General features: G+C 46.3%; 1 long non-coding RNA gene across 1 annotated transcript; it reads right to left on the bottom strand.

Annotated features, from left to right (window-relative positions):
- Positions 1–539: 539 nt before the first annotated feature.
- LOC140697194 (uncharacterized) lies at positions 540–5,951 on the bottom strand. Its single transcript, XR_012074042.1, has 2 exons — positions 5,824–5,951; positions 540–804 (listed from the first exon to the last, which is right to left on the bottom strand). It is a non-coding gene; the product is annotated as an uncharacterized lncRNA (long non-coding RNA).
- Positions 5,952–8,739: the final 2,788 nt, after the last annotated feature.

Genomic DNA, 8,739 nt, shown 5'->3' with positions numbered 1-8,739 from the left:
GATGCTCTGGATACTGGTATTTTCAGTCTTAGCACACGAGTGTGTTTCCCGGTTGTGGCAAATGTCTACTCATTCATACTGATGCTCCCTCTGCTGAGTAGGACCTTGATATAAGTCCAGAAGTAAGGGATCTCTGCTCAGAATGTGCCCAAGCATACCTGCCTTAATTCCCGGGCACTTCAGCACTTGGGTGTGGGTGGTTTCGGGGTCTGGCCTCGGTGAGGTTCTTGCCTGTGCTTTTGTGATCCAGACCCCTTGTTCAGCTGGCTCTCCCCACGTGACCAAGCAGCCACCTAAGAAAAGATACTTTCTGCATCCCAGTGAACGAAGTCCCACACCTTCGCCGGTTGAAAAGTCTGGTGGAGAAGCATGTTGACACGTGGCTCAGTTGAACTCTTTTGTGATTTACAGTTTTAGAAGCAAAGCTTTCCCTTTTGGAGGGCATCCTATCTACTGCTGGCCAAACAGAGCTTCTGGAGGGTTATTTTGTAAGCGACCAAGTCCTTCAGACATCAAGTAACTCTTAAAAGTCATCTTGGTAAGTTCAAGTAAAACCCTGTGTTGGAACGTCTGCTCCAGTTTAATGAAGTTAAAGTGTTGGAAAAAATGCATTTTTGTTTCTATGGAACATGGAATGTTGGAGTAACTTCCATGAGGTCAGCCCTCGTTGTACTACTGAAGCCATGATTTCTTCTCTGCACGAAGAAAAAGAGTCAAAGCACGGGTTCCTCTACATGTTGCTATCCCGTCTTCCTCCAGCAGTGAGTGAATGCTGGACCAGTCAGGCTGGATTCTCCATTGAAGCTGGGGTTGAATTTGGGAGAAAGAAAAACAAATGTGTTTATACATATAAAAGAGACAGTTAACAGAGATGACTTGGTTGATGGTTTTGTAATTTAGTTTTTAAAATGCTTTCCCAGAGGCAATTTAATAATTCGCTAAGAAATTTGGAACTAGAAAATCAGACACATCTAAGGTCACAGGCTAAAAGATGTGAAGATTATGTCATTTTAGCCAAAACGTTCCTCTAAAAATGTATCTCAGTGTGAACATTCTTCTGTGCTCTGTGTGTATTTATAGCTGGGAGCATGATCATCTCCAGGAATTTAGTAACATCTTTAACCCGGACTCACAATCCATATTATTTCTAAAGTGTGGAATTTCAAAGGGCAGCTTCCCATGTGGAAATGTGTCATGGAAGTTTTTGCTGAGGAACAGGGGCCAGCCTGGTGTTTAGCATAGATGAGCCCCTGCATGTCTCTAGCTGTTAGTGTCACCGATTGCTCATTACCATCCTGGTCACTGTTCAGGATAAGGTCTGTGGTTCGGCAGTGACACACTGCCAGCCCTGAGTGATGTTCGGGTTGGTGAACCATTAAATTCCTTCTGGGTTATTTAGAAAGAGGTTACAGTCCATATCCTGGATGGCCACCCAGGGCCTCTCTCCATCTGGCCACTTTCCAAACTCATTTTTAATGACACCCCACCCTGGAACCATAGGGAACCTCCTGGTGGCCCCTGCTTATTCCAGACTTTTTCACGTCTCTCCATCTCTGTTCCCACTTGGTCCCTTCCTTTGGCCCCAATTTCTTTCCTCCTCCTTGTGCTGCAGATGTATTTCCTGAGCATTTCTCAGTCGGAGTGAGTCCTCTCTGCCACCTTGTCCATACTTCCCTTTTTCCTACTTGTTTTCTTGTCGCTGGTCCCCCTGGACTGTGAGCTTCACGAAGACAGTGACAGACTGTCTTTGTTTTGTTTTCTTTTGTCAGGAGGAAATCGCACGCAGGTATACGAGTCCAGGAACGTGGAATGAGGTGATGGGAGGACTGCGGGCTGTGGGTAGGATGGTATGGGGGGCGGGTTTCAGAGTCCAGGCTGTATTTCAGTGTGTCCCATTCAATCCAAGATCTGAAGAGGTTTGAGATGGAAACCTTCAAGTTCCTGGAAGATCTCAAGTGTTTTGAGTAAGCTAGGTGCCCAAGACTTGGTTAGAGTGGAAACCCAAGAACCAAACCTGGGAAGGAATAATGGTGACAGCTGCAGGGGGAGGAGGGTCATTTGGTCCATTTTGTCCAGTGGTGGCTCTTCATCTGTGACTTCCTCTACTCCAGGGTATGCAAGCGTGGGCTCCCTGGTGTTATAAAGGTGCTTCTTGTTTCCAGTAACTTGTTTCTGACCTTCTGTTTCTTAAGACAAAGTTCATTTTCACTCATTCATTCATTCATTCATTCATTCATTCATTCATTCATATATTCAACAAAGACGTGGCCAGGCTGTGTGGGAGAAGACACAGAAGGGATTGCATCCTACCAGAGCTCACAGTCTGTGGTTGAAACTGACATGGTAACAGATGGCAGGACAGGGTGCCGTAGGGGCGCAGAGGAGGGCCTTCAACCCACCCTGGGAGGCTGAGCCCTGGGAAGGATTCCAGAAGAGAGAAAGTTTAAGCTGAGTCTTAAAGAACAGGCAGAGGATGCTGTGGGAAGTGGACACTACAGACAGGAAGAACAGCATTCAGGTAGGTGCAGGGCTGTGAGGGGCCTAGTGGTCAGGGCGCCCGCAAGCAGCTCAGCATTTGCAGCGGGGGCGGGAGGCAAGGATGGAGGCGAGAGCTGAGATACCAGGAAGGGCGGCCAGGCTGAGGTGTCTGGGTTTTGTCCTGCAGGTGCCAGGGAACCAGGAGCCGCATTGAAACAGGGACGTGGGGATGAGATGTCTGTTTGGGGAGGATGCTTCAGGCAGCTACGTGGTGCAGGGAGCACCACTCTCTGCAGAATAAGTAGCTCCTCTCCCACCAAGATGCTTAGCAATTGTCACTAGTGAGGCCGACCACCTGGTATACTAATGACAGGCAGCCACAGGGCTCCACCAGCAGGGTGATCTACACCGCCTTGGGCAAGACAGGGAGGGGCTTAGGGATTTCCAAGCAGAGTCTCCGAGGCAGAAACCATCAGCTTCCGGCGGGTATTTCTCAAGCAGAGGTCGGCTACTGCGCTCACCTCAGACAACTGTATCTTTGCCCAGTTTCAGTTGATGGGAGAAGCTGTCCCCAGAGGGGCTTTGACTCCATGTGCTGCCATTGATCCTGGCCAGGAGGGGCCAGGTAAATGCAGCATTTCACGCAGAAGACCCAGGGCATCTGCTGAAACGGAGGAACGGTACTGCAGGTGAAGTGGTACCTCGTGAGGATGTGACTCCCACCCTTGGAGGTCTTCAAGGGGCCTCTGAGTGATGACAGACGACCAATGCCCATGTGCGATGAAGGGAGAAGGTATGTGGGCATTTCCTCACAGAGGTGAACTGGGTAGACTTTTTTAGTTTTAAAAAGTAATGATTGCCAAAATAGAAGAATAGAGAAACACAAAATGAAAGTTTCATTTTTTTTCCTACTCTTCCTCTCTACACAATTCTATACCCTGTTTCTACACCCAGACATGAACCTGGACAACAGTTGATATCCAAGTTGGCATATAATTAGTATGAACATGTAAAGACATATTTATATGTGTTCTAATTGCATTTTAATGTAATACATAATGTATCATTTGTTTTTAACAATATCTATCTATCTATCTACCTATCTATCATCTATCTATCATCTATCAATCTGCCTATCTATAGATCTCAATGTTAACTTGGGTTTCTCATTTGTATATATTTTCACTTATGTTGCTTTTCTCACTTAATAATGTAACGTGGATTTCTTTTTATGTCTGTGGTCAAGAAGCACATTTTTTTAAGGCAGCAAAAAAAATTCCATAGTTTAGATTGAATTAACCATTCCCCAACATTCTAATTTTTGTTACTCTACAAACACTGCTAAAACCATCATCCAAATATGTATTTTATGTTACATAATTGTATGACAAGTTGCATATTCTTTTTATAGGTACTTGTTAAAATGTATGAGCACTTTTAGAGTCTTAAAAATACACTTGCTGGGTCAAAAGTATGCATCTTTTTAATTGTCATAAAAAAGCCAAATGGCTCTCCCAAAATGGTATCCATTTTCACTCCAATCAATTTTGGTTGAAATGCCTGCTTTTCAACAGTTTTGCAGATTACGTTTTAAAACATGGTCTGCAATCAGAGCAATTGTGTCTCCAGTTAAAATTTTTCATACCCTTGATTAATAGTAAGTCAGTAAATCCTCTTCTGGACTTATTGGCTATCTGTGTTTATTTTTCTTGGGTTGAATGTTAGCACTTTTGAACATGTTTTTCTTTTCACTTGTTTGTCTCTTTCTTATTAACTCTATATGTGTATATAAGAGTTCCTACAATTTACTAAGATGTTAACATGGCAAAATACCCTACTGAGAAAATCCCTCTTTTATTTTCCTCACCTGTGGGTGCTACAAAGCGAAACGGCAGGTATTTCCCCGAATCGCGTCCCCGTTCCCCAAGCCCTCCTTCCACTAGGCAGAGGGCCAGCTTTCGCTTCTAGCATCCAGGCTCCCCTAATCCCATGGCTGGGAGGGTTTTGTGTGTTCCAGGCCCAAGGAGCAAACCATGCCAAGTGGCAGGCACCCTCCCCAAACAGGTCTTTGATTTCTGTGTCTGGGCCCACTGGGCAATCAGGCTGGATTTGTCTGATGGGGCAGGGGTCAAAGGTCGGCTGTCTTGAGAACTAAGGAGGAGAAAAGCTCAACCCGAGAAGGGGAAGGAAGAGTTCCCCAGGACAGGGGTTACAGGCACTCCCAATGTAGGAAGCTGAGCTGGAGAGAAAGCAGCCCCTCTGACGTGGGGAGACGGGAGGGGATGGCTGCGTCAGCGCCGGTCAGGCCTGAGCTCGGGCTTGGCACAGCAGGGGCAGTCAGCCGGAAGTCACGGGTCATCGCTCTGGCCCACGCAGGTGTGAGCCAGAGACGGGGCTGCAGCACCCATCCTGGCCCATCTCCCAGGACCAGGCTCACATCTGGAAAAGTGGCACAGAGGGGCTACTGATGCTGGACTTCCCAGCAGTCTTGGTGGACGAGGACTCCGGCCACACCTGTTCTGCATCAAACATACGAGGCGGTGGCCTCGGCAAGACAGCAGAGCGCGGTGGAGGCGAGGACGGACGCGGGGGCCCAGCCCGGGCGGAGGCCTGGTTCCCCTGCCGCCGCACGGACGGCCCAGGCCAGGAGCTTCTCTGCCTCTCAGCTTCCTCGTCTGCACAGTGCAGGCCACGGCAGGGTTGGCATGACTCTGGGAGGACTATTTCGGTAACTTTTGTAAAGTACACATGAACCCTCCGAATATGAGCATCATTACAACATGGGGCACGTACGTTTGCCATTTTTAACTTTGTTCATGGGGAATTCTGGCACCTGGAAGTGCAGCAGGGGTACTAGTGGGATGTGGGGCGACGGCGGTAGCAGTAGGAGTAGAGTAGCAGTAGCAGCGCTCATAGAGGAGTAGTTGTCTAGCAGGGGCCGCGGGAGTAGTAGAGCAACACGGTTGTGCAGTAGTAGTACGGCGGTAGTATTGGCAGTGCCGTAGCAGCTTTGGGGAGTCGTGACGTCGCACTGGTACAGCCGCTGCAGCAGCGGGATGCAGTATCAGTGCAGCGGCAGCGGTAGCGGTGCAGTAGTATGGGGGCCTGGTAGTGGTGGCAGTAACAGGAGCGGTAGGAAAGCACCGGTACTCGTGGTGCTAGTCGTCTGGCGGCAGCAGCAGGAGAGCAGTACAGTAGTGGTACTAGTTTTCTTACTGGGGAAACCATCTCCTATGGCTTTTAGGTTTTGCATCCCTCTTAGGAAGTTTCTCCCCACTTTGCAGCCATATTTTCCTCTACATCTCTCGTTGTTTCTTTGACATCTAGATTTCTAACCCTGCTTACCTCTCCAGTCCCATCTCTTGACACTCCTACCTTCAGGCGCCACACTCAGCTGGCTCCTTCAGTGTCTGGAACACACCAAATCTATCCTGCCTTTGGCTTTTCACACGTCTCTTCCACCCTGCATTTCAGCTAAAAGACCCTCTCTATGCAACTCATTAAATGAAGCCTCCTGCCCCTAGTCTCCTATGTCACAGAAGCACGTTGGTTTGCTTCCCAGTACGTCTCACAATTGTCATGACATCTTAGTACCTTCCCTGCTGTTGAGCTCCCAGCTGGAAGAGCCACTGGTCCAGGGTCTGGGTCTGATTATGGGCCCATCACCACTGCTGCCTTGGCACGTGGATGCTGAATAAATACTTCTAAAGTGTATGAACAAATCCATCTGTTTATCTTGGGGATAAATTATGAGAAAGGTATTTGACTATCTTTTTCTCTAAATAGATAACCAAATATAACTTCATTCTTTTCAGAAGGCATCTCTCCTCCATGGATTTGACGTGCCCTCTTTTTTTGTGCATTTTATTCCTAGACACACTTTTGGGACCAATTTTGAGCTCTCTCTTCTCTTACATTTCTCCATTCATCTCTTCCTGGGATAATATTGTAGTTTTAATTATTGTAGCTTTATAGCCCTATTTATGCCATTTGCAGGGCAAGGTACCCCTCCCATTCTTCTTTTTTTTTTTAATTTTTTTTTATTGAAGTACAGTCAGTTTACAATGTTGTGTCAATTTCTGATGCACAGCACAATGCTTCAGTCATATGGGAACATACATATATTCATTTTCATATTCTTTTTTACCATAGGCTACTACAAGATATTGAATATAGCTCCCTGTGCTATACAGTTGTTGTTTATTTATTATTTATATTATATATATATATTAGTATCTGCAAATCTGGAACCTCCCATTATTATTAATTATTTTCTTTGACTATTCCTGTACATTTTCTTTTCTGATGAATTTAAGTACTGTCTTGCCAAGTTCGTAAAAGATTCCATTGGGATTTTGATTAAGATTGCATGACTTCTGTTGATTCAACTGGAGATTCTTGACATCTTTACACCATTCTGTCTTCTCACCCAGGATATTGTGTGTCTCTATTCATGTCTTTTTAGCAATCAAGGCAACTCTAGTTTCCTACATAGAATTCTTGGACACTTCATGTTAGTTTTAGTCCTAGATTTTTTTAAATGTAGTTTCTAATAGTGTAAATTGGAATTATTTTTTCTGTTACATTATTTTCCAATGTTTAGTAGCATCAATTTAATAATTTCTAAGCATACACTTTCTGTAATATTATGACTCTATATGACCGGGGTAATAGTAATACTAATGCTAAATCATAATAGCAACACATCATCAAATATCTACTATATGCCCTGGACTATGCTAGAGATTTTCCATATATCTGTATCTTGTTTAATGATCACAGAAATCCTATGAAGTTGGTGTAATTATCCTTCCTGGTATAACAGATGCGGGAAGCTGAGGCATCTGACCGCCTCACAGGGCCAGTGGTGGCCAATGTACAACACACACGGGTCTGTCTGAAGGTGGACACAGCCTTGCCCCAGTTGTCTGTGCTGCCCGGGTGAGAAGCACCATCAAAAGCAGATGTTTTGTTGGCACTTACACGGTGACCACCAGCAATTTTGCAATCTGATTTGCAGAAATGACCAGAATTGGAATGGATCTTCAAGTGTGTCAAGTCCAACCTCACTGCCTATGGCTTGCATCCCCCCAGTAGCATCTGTCATAGAAGGTACAGCTCCTGCACACACACCTCAGATAATATGAAGATCAACACTCCCCATGGCAGGCCGATTGATCTTTGGACCCCTCAGACTGTCAGAACATCCCTCCTTGGGATGAGCGAAACCAATCCCTTTCTTATCTTCACTCCTTGCCATGGGTCCTGCTCCTCCCTGACCCTGCTTCTTAAAGCTGGCCTCCTCCTTAGATCCCATGGGACCTTTATCTGTAGACTTTAAGCTAAATGAAGACAGAGGCTGTTGGTGTTCTGTCTTCCGCTGAGTCCCCACTTCTGAGCCTCACAACTGACATAGACCAAGTTCTCAATAGATGCTTGTTGAAAGAATTGACAAGTTGCCTTCGCTGATGTACCCAGAATGAGTCTGTTCCCTCTTCCTGGTGGTGCCTTCTTAGACCTTAAAGTGCTTTGTTATCAGGCTCCTCTGTGCTTGCTGCCCAGCTCCAACTCAACTGATGACCCTTCTGAGGCAGAGATTAGAGAACACCCTTTGCCTGGCCATGTTTCTCTGGGCAGGGTCCAGTTCGGCAATGTCCCTTCGAGGGTGTGGTGTCCCAGATCACCCCATTTCTCCAGCTACCATTGGAGAGGACCAAGGAGAGGGGCACCTAGATCTCTCATCACGTTCTGTCCTGTGGTTTTCCAAGCACCACATTTTTTGGCTTTCTTCACTGCAATCTCTGACACTAACATAGTATTTATTTTACTTCATTCCAGTTGATGTTACAAATATTAGTAACTCTGTACAATGTGGGCCAGTGATTTCCCTTCTCAAGCACAAAGAGTCTGACTCATTAGGGAATGTGTAATTGAACAGAACATTATCCATGGGTCCTTTTCACGCATGTTCCAAAGATGTGTATTCTTTGAGAGAATTGTCTGGCTATTTCCCCACTCAGAAATATTGCAGCAGGACCTTGATATTCCTGAAAATCGTAACTCTAAGGAGGAAGGAGAGCTCAACACCTCCTGGTTCTTGCTATCCCTGGATTGTGAGCGCTGACTGGAGCTGGGGAGGCTGCTGTGGGCGGGGCTGGTCTCAGAGACACAACAGAACAACAGGGGGCCTGTGGAAGGGGGCAAGGCTAGGCGGGGAGGAACCCTCCTGCCCCTGTCTTGGAACCCCCAGGACAAACCCAC

This window comes from Vicugna pacos, chromosome 6 (assembly GCF_048564905.1).
Source record: "Vicugna pacos chromosome 6, VicPac4, whole genome shotgun sequence".
NCBI lineage: Eukaryota > Metazoa > Chordata > Mammalia > Artiodactyla > Camelidae > Vicugna > Vicugna pacos.
This window is presented reverse-complemented; position numbering and strand designations above follow the sequence as displayed.